The 16,244-nt window shown below is 37.0% G+C and overlaps 1 protein-coding gene and 1 pseudogene across 7 annotated transcripts in view; one reads left to right on the top strand and one right to left on the bottom strand.

Annotated features, from left to right (window-relative positions):
- Nucleotides 1–16,244, top strand: part of GRIK2 (glutamate ionotropic receptor kainate type subunit 2) — a 642,939-nt gene that overhangs the window by 258,000 nt on the left and 368,695 nt on the right. The window lies entirely within an intron of this gene.
- On the bottom strand, nucleotides 1,410–1,737 carry LOC137205019 (guanine nucleotide-binding protein G(I)/G(S)/G(O) subunit gamma-5 pseudogene; annotated as a pseudogene).

The following is a 16,244-nucleotide window of genomic DNA, read 5'->3' as shown; positions in this document are numbered from 1 at the left end:
AATTCTAGACAGGCTAATTGTACATCATTATTTCAGAATTATTCCAATTTGGAGGTGGTACAGTGTCTACTCTTCATATTTCAGTGATTCAAAAAGAAGCTCAAGAAATGAATTTTTTTGCATAAATACATTAAACATGTATTAAATCTATCCTTGGCTAGTAAACGCTAATGACGATACAAAGCCTAATAGACACCTCTCCTTGCCTTCTTATAATAACCAAAGACATTATTTTACTTGTCATAAATATTTGCATTTCTGTAAATTCAATCATCTTCCATTTGATAAAACAAAGTTAATTATATAACAGATATTAACATTAAAATCCAAAGCACTGGTTCTTAAATTTAATTGATATCAGATAATGGGATTTCCTGGGCTACTGTTAAAACTGGAGATTTCTAGGCCAGCTCCTATTACTCAGTAACTCTGTGTTTATACTCAGGGACTTGCAGTTGGAAAAGGAAACATAGCTAATTGTGATATGCATTACTAATGTTTACCAGTATGTGGTTATCTCTACTTCTAGACCTCAGGAGATTGAAGGTCCTTAATTTTTTTTTTTTTTTTTTTGCGGTACACGGGCCTCTCACTGTTGTGGCCTCTCCCGTTGTGGAGCACAGGCTCCGGACACGCAGGCTCAGCGGCCATGGCTCACGGGCCCAGCCGCTCCGCGGCATGTGGGACCTTCCGGACTGGGGCACGAACCCGTGTCCCCTGCATCGGCAGTCGGACTCGCAACCACTGCGCCACCAGGGAAGCCCGGTCCTTAATCCTTGAATTTTAGTGTGACCACATGGACTGCTTTAGTTGGTGAAATGTGAGCAGTAGTGTTGCTCGTTTCTGGATGGAAGCATTTAATTGCACGTCACATAATTCTCCAGCTTACTCATTCCTTGCCATACCAATTGTGCTTATAAGTTTGAAGTATCCCAAAATGCTGACCCAAAATATCAAAGAAAGCTGCCTTGAGAAATTAGTTAGATCTACAGCAGACTTTGCTTTTAGGCGACATAAAATCTTGTTCTGTTAAATTGCTATGATTTGGGAGATGATTTTTCCTATAAAAGCATAACCTAGTCTAGTAGTTCTCAAACTTTAGTGTGCATTAAAATCATTAGGTAAACGTATTAAAACGCTGCCTGCTGGCTTTACTCCCAGTGTCTGATTTAGTACATGTGGGATGTGGCCTGAGAGTTTTTTTCTAATAAGTTAGCAAGGGATCATGATGCTGCTGGTCTAGTGACAACACTTTAAGAAACATTGATACATTAAATTTTTTTTAACATCTTTTTTATTTTTTATACTAAGTATTTTATTGTATGCTGCCACCAGTGTATATAAAATAATTACCCTTGTGAAACAGAAATCCATGAATATTCAGAGAGGTAGACTGACAAAAGTAGAAGTTCGTATAGTATGGCACATGTTATAGAGACAGGCTTTTGTACAGGCTTCAGATTTAGCTTTCCTTTGAATATTCACCGGTTTATGAAAAGTGGTTTAAAAACCTTGCAAAGATTCATTTTACTACAAAAAGGAACAGACTTTCTGAGGTCTGAAGGGATTTGTACTTGAAGATACTCCAGTCAGCAGGGGGTCATGTTGAGCATTCTGCAGACAGAATTGTTTCAAATCTGCAGCTGCCTGGGAAACCTTCACGCGGTTGAGCCCAGCCTGCAGCCGGAGTTGTTGAACCACTTACTTCATAGCGGCGACGCTGGAGGAACCAGACATGGCACACGCGAGAGCTCTTTTTTTAACATCTTTATTGGAGTATAATTGCTTTACAATGGTGTGTTAGTTTCTGCTTTATAACAAAGTGAATCAGCTATAGATATACATATATCCGCATATCTCCTCTCTCTTGTGTCTCCCTCCCACCCTCCCTAACCCACCCCCTCTAGGTGGTCACAAAGCACCGAGCTGACCTCCCTGTGCTATGTGGCTGCTTCCCACTAGGTATCTATTTCACATTTCGTAGTGTATATATGTCCATGCCACTCTCTCACTTCATCGCAGCTTACCCTTCCAACTCCCCGTGTCCTCAAGTCCATTTTCTATCTATACGTCTTTATTCCTGTCCTGCCCCTAGGTTCTTCAGAACCATTTTTTTTTTTAAAGATTCCATATATATGTGTTAGCATACAGTATTTGTTTTTCTCTTTCTGACTGACTTCACTCTGTATGACAGACACTAGGTCCATTCACCTCACGACCAGTAACTCAATTTTTTTCTTTTTATGGCTGAGTAATATTCCCCTGTATATATGTGTCACATATTCTTTATCCGTTCCTCTGTCGATGGACACTTAGGTTGCTTCCATGTCCTGGCTATTGTAAATAGAGCTGCGATGAACATTGTGGTTCACCTGTCTTTTTGAATTATGGTTTTCTCAGGTTATATGCCCAGTAGTGGGTTTGCTGGGTCATATGGTAGTTCTATTTTTAGTTTTTTAAGGAACCTACATACAGTTCTCTATAGTGGCTGTATCAATTTACATTCCCACCAACAGTGCAAGAGGGTTCACGTTTCTCCACACTCTCTCCAGCATTTATTGTTTGTAGATTTTTTGATGATGACCATTCTCACTGTTGTGAGATGATACCTCATTATAGTTTGGATTTGCATTTCTCTAATGATTAGTGATGTTGAGCATCCTTTCATGTGTTTGTTGGCAATCTATATATCTTCTTTGAAGAAATGTCTATTTAGATTTTCTGCCCATTTTTGGATTGGGTTGATTGTTTTTATGATATTGAGCTGCATGAGATGCTTGTAAATTTTGGAGATTAATCCTTTGTCAGTTGCTTCATCTGCAAATATTTTCTCCCATTCTGAGGGCTGTCTTTTCATCTTGTTTATGGTTTCCTTTGCTGTGCAAAAGCTTTGAAGTTTCATTAGGTCCCATTTGTTTATTTTTGTTTTTATTTCCCTTTCTCTAGGAGGTGGGTCAAAAAGGATCTTGCTGTGATTTAGGTCATAGAGTCTTCTGCCTATGTTTTCCTCTAAGAGTTTTATAGTGTCTGGCCTTACATTTAGGTCTTTAATCCATTTTGAGTTTATTTTTGTGTATGGTGTTAGGGAGTGCTCTACTTTCATTCTTTTACATGTAGCTGTCTGGTTATCCCAGCACCACTTATTGAAGAGGCGGTCTTTTCTCCATTGTATTCTTGCCCCCTTTATCAAAAATAAGGTGACAATATGTGTGTGGTTTTATCTCTGGGCTTTCTATCCTGTTCCATTGATCTATATTTCTGTTTGTGTGCCAGTACCATACTGTCTTGATTACTGTAGATTTGCAGTATAGTCTGAAGTCTGGGAGCCTGATTCGGTCCAGCTCCGTTTTTCTTTCTCAAGATTGCTTAGGCTATTCAGGGTCTTTTGTGTTTCCATACAAATTGTGAATTTTTTGGTACTAGTTCTGTGAAAAATGCCAGTGGTAGTTTGATAGGGATTGCATTGAATCTGTAGATAGCTTTGGGTCGTATCATTACTTTCACAATGTTGCTTCTTCCAATCCAAGAACATGGTATATCTCTCCATCTGTTTGTATCTCCTTTAATTTCTTTCATCAGTGTCTTATAGTTTTCTGCATACAGGTCCTTTGTCTCCTTACGTAGGTTTATTCCTAGGTATTTTATTCTGTTTGTTGCAGTGCTAAATGGGAGTGTTTCCTTAATTTCTCGTTCATATTTTTCATCATTAGTGTATAGGAATGCAAGAGATTTCTGTGCATTAGTTTTGTATCCTGCTACTTTACCAAATTCATTGATTAGCTCTAGTAGTTTTCTGGTAGAATCTTTAGGATTTTCTATGTATAGTATCATGTCATCTGCAAACAGTGACAGCTTTATTTCTTCCTTTCCGATTTGGATTCCTTTTATTTCTTTTTCTTCTCTGATTGCTGTGGCTAAAACTTCCCACACTATGTTAAATACTAGTGATGATAGTGGACAACCTTGTCTTGTTCCTGATCTTAGAGGAAATGGTTTCAGTTTTTCACCTTTGAGAATGATGTTGGCTGTGGGTTTATCTTATATGGCCTTTATTATGTTGAGGTAAGTTCCCTCTATGCCTACTTTCTGGAGGGTTTTTATCATAAATGGGTGTTGAATTTTGTCAAAAGTTTCTCTGCCTCTATTGTGATGATCGTATGGTTTTTCTCCTTCAATTTGTTAATATGGTTTATCACATTGATTGATTTGTATATATTGAAGAATCCTTGCATTCCTGGGATAAACCCCACTTGATCATGGTATATGATCCTTTTAATGTGCTGATGGATTCTGTTTGCTGGTATTTTGTTGAGGAGTTTTGCATCTATGTTAATCAGTGATATTGGCCTGTAGTTTTCTTTCTTTGTGACATCTTTGTCTGGTTTTGGTATCAGGGTGATGGTGGCCTCGTAGAATGAGTTTGGGAGTGTTCCTCCCTCTACTATATTTTGGAGTTTGAGAAGGATAGGTGTTAGCTCTTCTCTAAATGTTTCATAGAATTCTCCTGTAAAGGCATCTGGTCCTGGTCTTCTGTTTGTTGGAAGATTTTTAATCACAGTCACAATTTCAGTGCTTGTGATTGGTCTGTTTATTTCTTCCTGGTTCAGTCTAGGAAGGTTGTGCTTTTCTAAGAATGTGTCCATTTCTTCCAGGTTGTCTATTTTATTGACATAGAGTTGCTTGTAGTAATCTCTCATGATCCTTTGTATTTCTGCAGTGTCAGTTGTTACTTCTTTTTCATTTCTAATTCTATTGATCTGAGTCCTCTCCCTTTTTTTCTTGATTTATCTGGCTAATAATTTATCAATTTTGTTTATCTTCTCAAAGAACCAGCTTTTAGCTTTATTGATCTTTGCTACTGTTTCCTTCATTTCTTTTTCATTTATTTCTGATCTGATCTTTATGATTTCTTTCCTTCTGCTAACTTTGGGATTTTTTGGTTCTTGTTTCTCTAATTGATTTAGGTGTAAGGTTAGGTTGTTTATTTGAGATGTTTCTTGAGGTAGGATTGTATTTTTATAAACTTCCCCCTTAGAACTGCTTTTCCTGCATCCCATAGGTTTTGGGTCATCGTGTTTTCATTATCATTTGTTTCTAGGGATTTTTTGATTTCCACTTTGATTTCTTCAGTGATCTCTTGGTTATTAAGTAGTGTATTGTTCAGCCTCCATGTGTTCGTATTTTTTACAGAATTTTTCCTGTAATTGATATCTAGTCCAATAGGTTGAGGTCAGAAAACATGCTTGATTCGATTTCAATTTTCTTAAATTTACCAAGGCTTGATTTGTATCTTAATTTGACCCAAGATACAATCTATCCTGCAGGATGTTCCATGAGCACTTGAGAAGAAAGTATATTCTGTTGTTTTGGGATGGAATATCTATAAATATCAATTAAGTCCATCTTGTTTAATGTATCATTTAAAGCTGTGTTTCCTTATTTATTTTCATTTTGGATGATCTGTCCATTGGTGAAAGTGGGGTGTTAAAGTCCCCTACTATGATTGTGTTATTGTCGATTTCCCATTTTATGGCTGTTAGCATTTGCCTTATGTACTGAGGTGCTCCTGTGTTGGGTGCATAAATATTTACACTTGTTATATCTTCTTCTTGGATTGATCCCTTGATCGTTATGTAGTGTCCTTTGTTGTCTCTTGTAATAGTCTATTTTAAAGTCTATTTTGTGTGATATAAGAATTGCTACTCCAGCTTTCTTTTGATTTCCATTTGCATGGAATATCTTTTTCCATCTCCTCATTTTCAGGAGGTGTGTCCCTAGGTCTGAAGTGGGTCTCTTGTAGACAGCATATATATGGGTCTTGTTTTTGTATCCATTCATCCAGTCTGTGTCTTTTGCTTGGAGCATTTAATCCATTTACATTTAAGGTAATTTTCGATACATATGTTCCTGTTACCATTTTGTTAATTGTTTTGAGTTTGTTATTGTAGGTCTTTTCCTTCGCTTGTGTCTCCTGCCTAGAGAAATTCCTTTAGCATTTGTTGTAAAACTGGTTTGGTGGTGCTGAATTCTCTTAGCTTTTGCTTGTCTGTTAAGGTTTTAATTTCTCCATCAAATCTGAATGAGATCCTTGCTGGGTAGGGTAATCTTGGTTGTCGGTTTTTCCCCTTTCATCGCTTTAAATATGTCCTGCCACTCCCTTCTGGCTTGCAGAGTTTCTGCTGAACGATCAGCTGTTAACCTTATGGGGATTCCCTTGTATGTTATTTGTTGTTTTCCCCTTTCTGCTTTTAATATTTTTTCTTTGTATTTAATTTTTGATAGTTTATTAATATGTGCCTTGGCGTGTTTCTCCTTGGATTTATCCTGTATGGGACTCACTGCACTTCCTAGACTTTCTTGACTATTTCCTTTCCCTTATTAGGGAAGTTTTCAACTATAATATCTTCAAATATTTTCTCAGTCCCTTTCTTCTTCTGGGACCCCTGTAATAATTCGAATGTTGGTGTGTTTGATGTTGTCCCAGAGGTCTCTAAGACCGTCCTCAATTCTTTTCATTCTTTTTTCTTTTTTCTGCTCTGCGGTAGTTATTTCCACTATTTTATCTTCCAGGTCACTTATCCGTTCTTCTGTGTCAGTTATTCTGCTATTGATTCCTTGTAGAGAATTTTTAATTTCATTTATTGTGTTTTCATCATTATTTGTTTGCTCTTTAGTTCTTCTAGGTTCTTGTTAAACCTTTCTTGTATTTTCTGCATTCTATTTCCAAGATCTTGGATCATCTTTACTATCATTACTCTGAATTATTTTTCAGGTAGACTGCTTATTTCCTCTTCATTTGTTTGGTCTGGTGGGTTTTTACCTTGCTCCTTCATCTGCTGTGTGTTTCTCTGACTTCTCATTTTGCTTAATTTACTGTGTTTGGGGTCTCTTTTTTGCAGGCTGCCTGTTTGTAGTTCCCTTTGTTTTTCGTGTCTGCCTCCAGTGGCTAAGGTTGTTTCAGTGCATTGTGTAGGCTTCCTGTTGGAGGGGACTAGCGCCTGTGTTTTGTTGGATGAGTTTGGCTCTTGTCTTTCTGGTGGGCAGGACCGCATCTGGTGGTGTGTCTTGGGGTGTCTGTGACCTTTTTATGATTTTAGGCAGCCTCTCTGCTAATGGGTGGGGTCGTGTTTCTGTCTTCTAGGTGTTTGGCTTAGGGTGTGCAGCACTGTAGCTTGCTGGTCATTGAGTGGAGCTGGGTCTTAGCATTGAGATGGAGATCTCTGGGAGAGCTTTCACCATTTAATACTATGTGGAGCCAGGAAGTCTGTGGTGGACCAGTGTCCTGAACTCAGCTCTCCCACCTCAGAGGCACAGGCCTGACACCCGGTGGGAGCACCGAGACCCTGTCAGGCACACGGCTCAGAATAAAAGGGAGAAAAAAGGAAAGAAAGAAAGAAAAAAATTAAATCAAATCAAATAAAGTTATTAAAGTACAAAATGAAAAAAATATTAAAAAGAAAAAGTAATAAAAAAAAGAAAAAAAAAAGAAGGAAGGAAGAGAGCAACCAAACCAAAAAACAAATCCACCAATATTAACAAGCACTAAAAACTATACTAAAATAAATCAATAAATAAAAACGGACAGAGAGAAGCCTAGGACAAATGGTAAAATCAAAGCCATACAGACAAAATCACACAAAGAAGCATATACATACATACTCAGAAAAAGAGAAAAAGGAAAAAAAAAAAAATATATATATATATATATATAAAAGAGCAACAAAGTCAATAAGCAAATATACCAATGATAATAAACTCTAAATACTAAACTAAGATAAACGTAAAACCAGAAACACATTAGATGCAGAAAGCAAACCCCAAGTCTACAGTTGCTTCCCAAGTCCACCACCTCAATTTTGGGATGATTTTTGCCTATTCAGGTGTTCCAGAGTGCAGGGTACATCACATTGATTGTGGAGATTTAATCCGCTGCTCCTGAGGCTGCTAGGAGAAATTTCCCTTTCTCTTCTTTGTGCGCACAGCTCCTGGGATTCAGCTTTGGATTTGGCCCTGCCTCTGCGTGTAGGTTGCCTGAGGGTGTTTGTTCCCTCCCAGACAGGACGGGGTTAAAGTAGCAGCTAATTAGGGAGCTCTGGCTCTCTCAGGCCGGGGGTGAGGGGTTGGGGGGGAGGGAGGGGTATGGAATGTGGGACGAGCCTGCGGCGGCAGAGGCCAACATGACATTGCAACAGCCTGAGGTGTGCCGTGTGTTCTCCCAGGGAAGTTGTCCCTGGATCATGGGACCCTGGCAGTAGCAGGCTGCACAGGCTCCTGGGAGGGGAGGGGTGGATAGTGACCTGTGCTTGCGCACAGGTTCTTAGTGGCTGCTGCCTGAAGCTTAGTGTTTCATGCCCGTCTCTGGTGTCTGCGCTGATAGCCGCGGCTCACACCTGTCTCTAGAGCTCGTTTAGGCGATGCTCTGAATCCCCGCTCCTCGCGCACCCCGGAACAATGGTCTCTTGTCTCTTAGGCAGTTCCAGACTTTTTCCCGGACTCCCTGCCAGGTATCTGTGGCGCACTAGCCCCCTTCAGGCTGTGTTCATGCTGCCAACCCCAGTCCTCTTCCTGGGATCTGAACTCCGAAGCTGGAGCCTCAGCTCCCAGCCCTCACCCGTCCTGACAGGTGAGCAGACAAGCCTGTTGGGCTGGTGAGTGCTGGTTAGCACCGACCTTCTGTACCGGAATCTGTCCACTTTGCCCTCTGCACCCCTGTTGTTGCGGTCTCCTCCGTGGCTCTGAAGCTTCCCCCTGCCACCCCTGTCTCCACCAGTGAAGGGACTTCCTAGTGTGTGGAAACTTTTCCTCCTTCACAGCTCCCTCCCAGATGTGCAGGTTCCATCCCTATTCTTTTGTCTCTGTTTTTTCTTTCTTCTTTTGCCCTACCCAGGTACATGGAGAGTTTCTTGCCTTTTGGGAAGTCTGAGGGATTCTGCCAGCATTCAGTAGGTGTCCTGTAGGAGTTGTTCCACATGTAGATGTATTTCTGATGTATCTGTGGGGAGGAAGGTGAGCTCCATGTCTTACTCTTCCGCCATATTGAAGGTCTCTCCTGATATATCTAATTTTGACTAACTTTAAGAACCACTGGGCTTCCCTGGTGGTGCAGTGGTTGGGAGTCTGCCTGCCGATGCAGGGGACATGGGTTCATGCCCCAGTCCGGGAAGATCCCACATACTGCGGAGCAGCTGGGCCCGTGAGCCATGGCCGCTGAGCCTGCGCGTCCGGAGCCTGTGCTCCGCAACGGGAGAGGCCACAACAGTGAGAGGCCCGTGTACCACAAAAAAAAAAAAAAAAAAAAGAACCACTGATCCATCTAATCTTGAATAATATGCAAATTATCATATTTTGAAAAAAATTGATAATCAAATTTGTCAGTATAACAAAGGCATAATTTCATAGATGAAAACATTTTAAAATTTTAAATAAAGCTGGAATGGTTTGTAGTGATTAAATACTGATAAAATTATGTAGCACTTATTAAAAATATATATTCATTGTGTAATCTTCCACACTGAGTAGTTTTAATTCAGCTAAATATTTTTGTCCTTAGAGTATTTTAAACAGCTTTGAATTAGTTGTAATACATAGGAAGAACATTGTAACAGAAATATAATAAAAATTGTCAAGTGTAACTTAATATGATTTAGAATAATCTAGCACTGATATAATGTTTTATAATATCTATTTCAGCAAATTTACAAATAGTTTTACTTTTTAATTGAACTTAAAAGAATTTTGCAAAAAGTGATAATTGCATGACTGATGAGTTTGATTTGTCAATCATTTTAAAAAATCTCCCCTTCCATTTTCACAATGAACTTTTATGCTGTTATCCAATTGAAATAATTGGGTTGACATTAAAGAAAGAAAAGTAAGTCAGCACTTGAAAGCTTAACACTAACTTGTTAATTACCCTATTAATTACACAATGAGTAATGACAAGCTGTAATTCCCTTTTCTGAAATGTGGCCAAAGGTCAGAGAGCTCTTATTGGCATATTGTGAGACCAAAGGAAATGATATAAATTTTTTCTTTTAAATACCATCAGCTGTCATTGGAAACTCAGCCAAGGAACTAGATCAATGTTTTAAGCATAATCTTTAATATTCAGTTTTCATCTATTCTTAAAGAAAAGAGTACCTATTATATATTAAGAGGTAACTCGATGTTCACTAGCAGAAAAACAAACAATTCAATTAAAGAATAGTCAGAGGACCTCAATAGAAGACATACAAATGCCCAACAGTTACATGAAAATATGCTCAACATCACTAATCATCAGGGAAATGAAAATCAAAATCACAGTAAGATAACACCTCACATCTGTTGACAATAAATAATAAGTGTTGGTAAGGATGTGGAGAAGAGAGAACCCTTGTGCACTGTTGGTGGAAATATAAATTGGTGCAGCCCCTATAAAAAACATTATGGCAGTTCCTCAAAAAAGTGAAAATAAAACTACTCTATGATCCAGCAATCCTACTTCTGGGTATCTAATCAAAACAATGAAATTAGAATCTCAAAGAGATATCTGCACTTCTATGTTTATTGCAGCATTATTCACAGTAGCCAAGATATGAAAACAACCTAAGTGTTTGTCTATGGATAAATGGATAAAAATATGTATATGTGTGTGTGTGTGTATACATATATATGTAAATATATATATATGTATGTAAATATATATATATATACACACACACATACACGTACATTCCATGAATATTATTCAGGCATGAGAAAGAAGAAAATTCTGACATTTGCAGCAACATGGTTGGACCTTGAGGGTATTATAATAAGTAAAATAAGTCAGACAGAGAACGACAGATACTATATGATCTCATTTGTATGTGAAATCTAAAAAAGCCAAACTCAGAGAAAGAGTAGAGTAGTAGTCACCAGGGGTAGGGGTGTGGGGAATATGGGGAGATATTAGTGAAAGGGTACAAACTTCTAGTTATAAGATGAATATGTTCTGGGGATCTAATGTACAGTATGGTGACTATAGTTAACAATACTGTATTATATTCTTGAAAGTTGCTAAAAGAGTTAGATCTTAAGTGTTTTCACCTCCTAACCCCCAAAAAAGAAGAAATGGTAATTTTGTGAGTTAATGGAGGTATTAAGTAACCCTATTATGGTAATCATTTTACAATATGTACATGTATCAAATCATCATGCTGTACACCTTAAACTTGCACAAATTTATGTGCCAATTATATCTCAATAAAGCTGGGGGGAAAAAAAGAAGTAACATGGCAAAGATATTTGCATTTATATGTTAAAAGAAGCCGAATCTAAAGGACCTTCAAACACTGCCCAGGTCTTAGCTTTTACACTTTTGACAAAGGGATCCTTATGCGTTTACACTATTGCAAAGGTCAAAGAGTATTCACAGAGGCTACTGGCAAACCAGAGATACACAGAATGGTTTTCTCTGCCTGCTAAACCAATAATTCTTGAAAGTCAATTGTTTTTTGTTATAATGGAGTAAATCTAAATTAGGCTGAGCAGATTTTACTCACATAGTGTGTAGGAACAGATAAACACATAGTGACCTAATGTGATATTGTTTTTATAATTGTATATATATTATTTCCTCAGTACTATTTAATGTTGTATAATTTATTGTCACTATTTAGGAGATTAGGATGGGCTCTGAAAGACTGTAGAACTGACAGCATTATTTGTAACTCCGTTGGTCGTGAGTTTAGAGTAGAGATAGACTTAAACATGCGTGCAATGTTTAGTTGTAGTTGTCTTAAACCACATATAGAGCACCATAATATTGTATTCAGATTTTTTAATTTTTTAATTGTGGTAAAATACACATAAAATAAAATTTACCATCTTAACTAGTTTTAATTGTACAGTTCAATAGTATTAAGTATATTCACATTGCTATAAACCAATCTCCAAAAATTTTTCATCTTGCAAAACTGAAACTCTATACCAAGTAAACAGCAATACCCCACGTCCCCTCCCCCCCAGCCCCTGGCAACCACCATTCTGTTTTCTGTTTGTATGAATTTGACTACACTGGATACCTCATTAAAGTAGAATCATACAGTATTTATTTTTTTGTGACTGGCTTATTTCACTAAGCATAATATCTTCAAGGTTTATTCATGTTCAGCATGTGTCAGAATGTCCTTCCCTTTTTAAGGCTGAATAATATTCTATATTCCATTGTATGTAATTACCATATTTTGTTTATCCCTTCCTCTGTCAATAGATACTTCAGTTACTTCTATTTTTTTTTGCTATTGTGAATAATGCTTCTATGAACATGGCTGTACAAATATCTCTTCAAAACCCTATTCTTATTCTTAATTCTTTTGGATGTATATACAGAAGTGGAATTGCTGGATCATATGGTTATTCTATACTTAATTTTTTGAGGAAATACCCTACTGTTTTCCATAAAAAATACAGCATTTTACATTCCTACCAACAGTGAACAAGGGTTCCAATTTCTCTAAATCCTCACCAACACATTACTTTCTTTCTTTCCTTTTTTTTTTGGTAGTAGCCATCCTGGTAGGTGTGAGCTAATATAGCATTGTGGTTTTGATTTACATTTCCCTAGTGATTAATCATGTTGAACATTTTTTCATATGCTTTTTGGCTTTTTGTATATTTTATTTGGATAAATGTCTATTTACGTCTGTTGCCCATTTTCATATCAGGTGGTTTGAAATTTTGTTATTGAGTTATAGGAGTTCTTTATGTATTCTGGAGATTGCCTCCCTTATTGGATATATGATTTATAAATATCTTCTCTCATCCCGTAGATTGACTTTTCACTCTGTTTATCATGTCCTTCGATACACAGAAGTTTTTGATTTTGTAGTCTTATCTATTTTTACTTTTGTTTTCTGTGCCCTTGGTGTCATATACAGGAAATCATTGCCAAATCAATGTTATGAGCCTTTTTCCCTATGTTTTTCTAATTTTACATCTTAAACTTAGGTTTTTAATCCATTCTGAGTTAGTTTTTGTATAATGTATAAGATGAGGATCCAACTTTCTTCTTTTGCACATGGATATCCAGTTCTCTTAACACTGATTGTTGAAAAGACAGTCCTTTCCCCATTGAATGGTCTTGGTATCCTTGTTGCAAATCATTTGACTATATATGTGAGGGTTTATTTCTAGCCTTTCTATTCTATTTCATGTATCTGTCTTTATGCTAGTACCATACTGTTTTGATTAATGTAGGTTTGTGATACATTTTGAAATCAGGAAGTGTGAGACCTCTAAATCTGTTCTTTTTTTCAAGATTGTTTTGGCCATTTGTGATCTCTTGAGATTCCAAATGAATATTAGGATGGAATTTTCTAGTTCTAGAAAAAAACATCATTGGTATTTTGGTAGGGATTGCCTTAAATCTGTAGATTGCTCTGGATGATGTACTCAGCTTTTCTAAATATAGGCAAATTTGAGTTGTATTAAATTATACTTTATAAATGATACCACATTTATTTTTTAATTTATTAGCCTAGTTGATAGACAGTCAACTAACAGACCCTTTATGGATTTCAGATTTCAAGGCAGTACATGTGGTCCTTCAGCTAAGTTTCACCATTCTTCTTTAATTTGGGCTAACTTCTTCATCAGTTCTCAGTGTTAGATGGAGAGAAGTCATTTCTCATTACTCCTATAACATCATACTTAATTTGAAGATATATTTGAAGGTGATTATTATTTTTAAAATCACTTTTTCTTCATAAACTTATTTTATAATGATGATACATACTTATTAAATAAACTAATTTATTATCAAGCCCTTTATTGGCCAGAGAAGAACCAAACATGAGTAAGATGTTTCCTATTCTCCAAGTACTTAAAACCTGGTATTACAAATAAATTATAATACAGTAAATGCTAAAAGAGTCACATAAAAAGTGTTATGACAAAACAAAAAGGGAGATTAGGTTGTTAGAGATAGTAAATGTAGCTGACATTTAAACTCAACATATGCTAAGGTTAGGTAGGCTAGGAAATTCAAAGGAACAGAGCTGTGAAACAGTGTGGTGAATTTGTAGCATGGTGACGTGTCTACTGTGATTGAAACACAGGGTGTGTCAGTGAGGGGTGTCCAAGAATAAGAACAAGTAGGTCAGAAGAGATCATGAAGTATCGGTCATGCCCTGAAATCAGAGCATATAAGCATTTTAGAAGTAACCCTGTGGAGAGAGCTGACCCTGGAGCTTGAGATGACTGAGTATCACTGGACAGGTTGGAGGCATAAGTAAGCTCCCAGGGGGGACACTAGGAATAATCTTGGTTTTGGCATCATAAGGTTGGTTAACAGGAATCTATAAACTTTCCAGGAAAATTAATATAATTAATTTTTAATTAAGTAGATTTTAAAAAATTATATAACATTTTAGACCATTAAAAAGTTATTAATTAAGTTTTATAGTTATTAGTGCTATTCACCAAATATACCTGCCTCTGCTTTAGGCACAGGTCAGAATTGCATTTTCTCACACTCTTTGAAGCTAAGCAAAGTCATGTGATTTTCTTTCACCAATGAAATGTGAGCAAAGATACTGAATCACTTCCTTGTGGATGGTTTAAAAGCCAGTGATCAATCTGTCACATTTTCTTCCCCATGCCATGATGATGATGAGGGCAAGTGTCCAAACAGAGGTCCTGGAGCAACTACAATGTAGAGAACCACCATACCAATCCATGTTAGACAAGTTGTAGGAGAAACAATTAAACTTGCATGTTGTTAAGCCACTGAGATTTGAGTGCTGTTTTTAATCACAATATAACTTAGCCTGTCCTGACTGCTAGAAAAAGTAAGACATATTGGCTGTAAAAAGACTTGATAACAAAGAGCAGAGGGAAAAAAAGACTTAAAATCCACAGCAATCTTACCAAAAAGAGGTAAGGGCCATGAAGTGTTTTGATATTTACCTCTTAAACTATATTTGTTATTATGTAGAAGTTTAATTCATCATGTCAATTATGAATTTAATTGTGACAGATGTTCACTCTGCTAAAGTTATACACTACTGCTCTCCCTTTTAGGAGGTTGGCTTTTCTGTCAGTTACTGTTGGGTTATGATCCAGCTTATAATCATAAGGCTATAGGTTTTTGTCCCCAAATGTGTCAACTGGCTATCATCAATTTCTCCCTTAAATGGAAAACATGATACATAACTGGGTTGTTTTGAATTCACGTGAGACAGCATATGTAAAATAAGTGTCACACAGTAAGCTAAACAATGAATGCTAGAGGGGCTATTTTGTTTTTCTGAAGGTTTGCTTATTAAGATTTTAAAATGTCTAATAACCTTAAGATATAAACCATTTTTGTTCAAATAAACTGGAGCATAGGAGCAATAATATAAAAATTCCCCATCTACCCTAAGCAAGTAAATGTTATGTTGTGCTTTAAAAAAAATATGAATTCATTTGACTTGTTGAACATTTTCTTTATAGAACTTATTTTATAAGTTGATGATATTTTTTACTGCACTATTAGCTAATAAACATCCTGAACTTCATTGCTCTTGATTAGTCCTTATTGTCCCTCTAAGAATTTTGATGTCAATACAGTATTTTTATTTTTTATTTATTTTTTTAAGAGTTTTTTTTAAAGATTTATTTATTATTATTACGTTTTTAGCTGTGTCAGGTCTTAGTTGCCACACGCAGGATCTTCATTGAGGCATGCAGGATCTTTCCTTGCGGCTCTCAGGCTCTTGGTTGTGGTACGCCGGCTTCTCTCTAGTTGTGGCATGCGGGTTTTCTCTCTCTAGTTGTGGCCCACAGGTTCCAGGGTACATGGGCTCTATAGTTTGTGGCACTCAGGCTCTAGTTGAGGAGCGTGACCTCATAGTTGTGGCATGCGCATGGGGGCTTAGTTGCCCTGTGGCATGTGGGAGTTTAGTTCCCTGACCAGGGATCGAACCTGCGTCCCCTGCATTGGATGGCAGATTCTTTACCACTGGACCACCAGGGAAGTCCCAAGACAGTATTTTAAAATTGCATTAATATATACTTATTTTGAATGTAAGTAACACTTCTGCTCTTCACCGTCTCTTCTAACACTAGGGTCAAGTATAAAAAATTCAGCTTTGTTATGGAAGCCTTATTACATATAAATGATATTTGCAAATTCTTTTTTGTGATCAAACCTTTCACAACTTAGTGCTTGCAACAGTATTCTTCTATTTCTGCCACTTCTTTTTAAATTGCATTAGAAAAAAAATAATGTGGAATTT

Source organism: Pseudorca crassidens, chromosome 13, assembly GCF_039906515.1.
Source record: "Pseudorca crassidens isolate mPseCra1 chromosome 13, mPseCra1.hap1, whole genome shotgun sequence".
NCBI classification, from domain to species: domain Eukaryota; kingdom Metazoa; phylum Chordata; class Mammalia; order Artiodactyla; family Delphinidae; genus Pseudorca; species Pseudorca crassidens.
The sequence above is the reverse complement of the archived record's forward strand: the minus strand, read 5'-3'. Positions and strand labels throughout refer to the sequence as shown.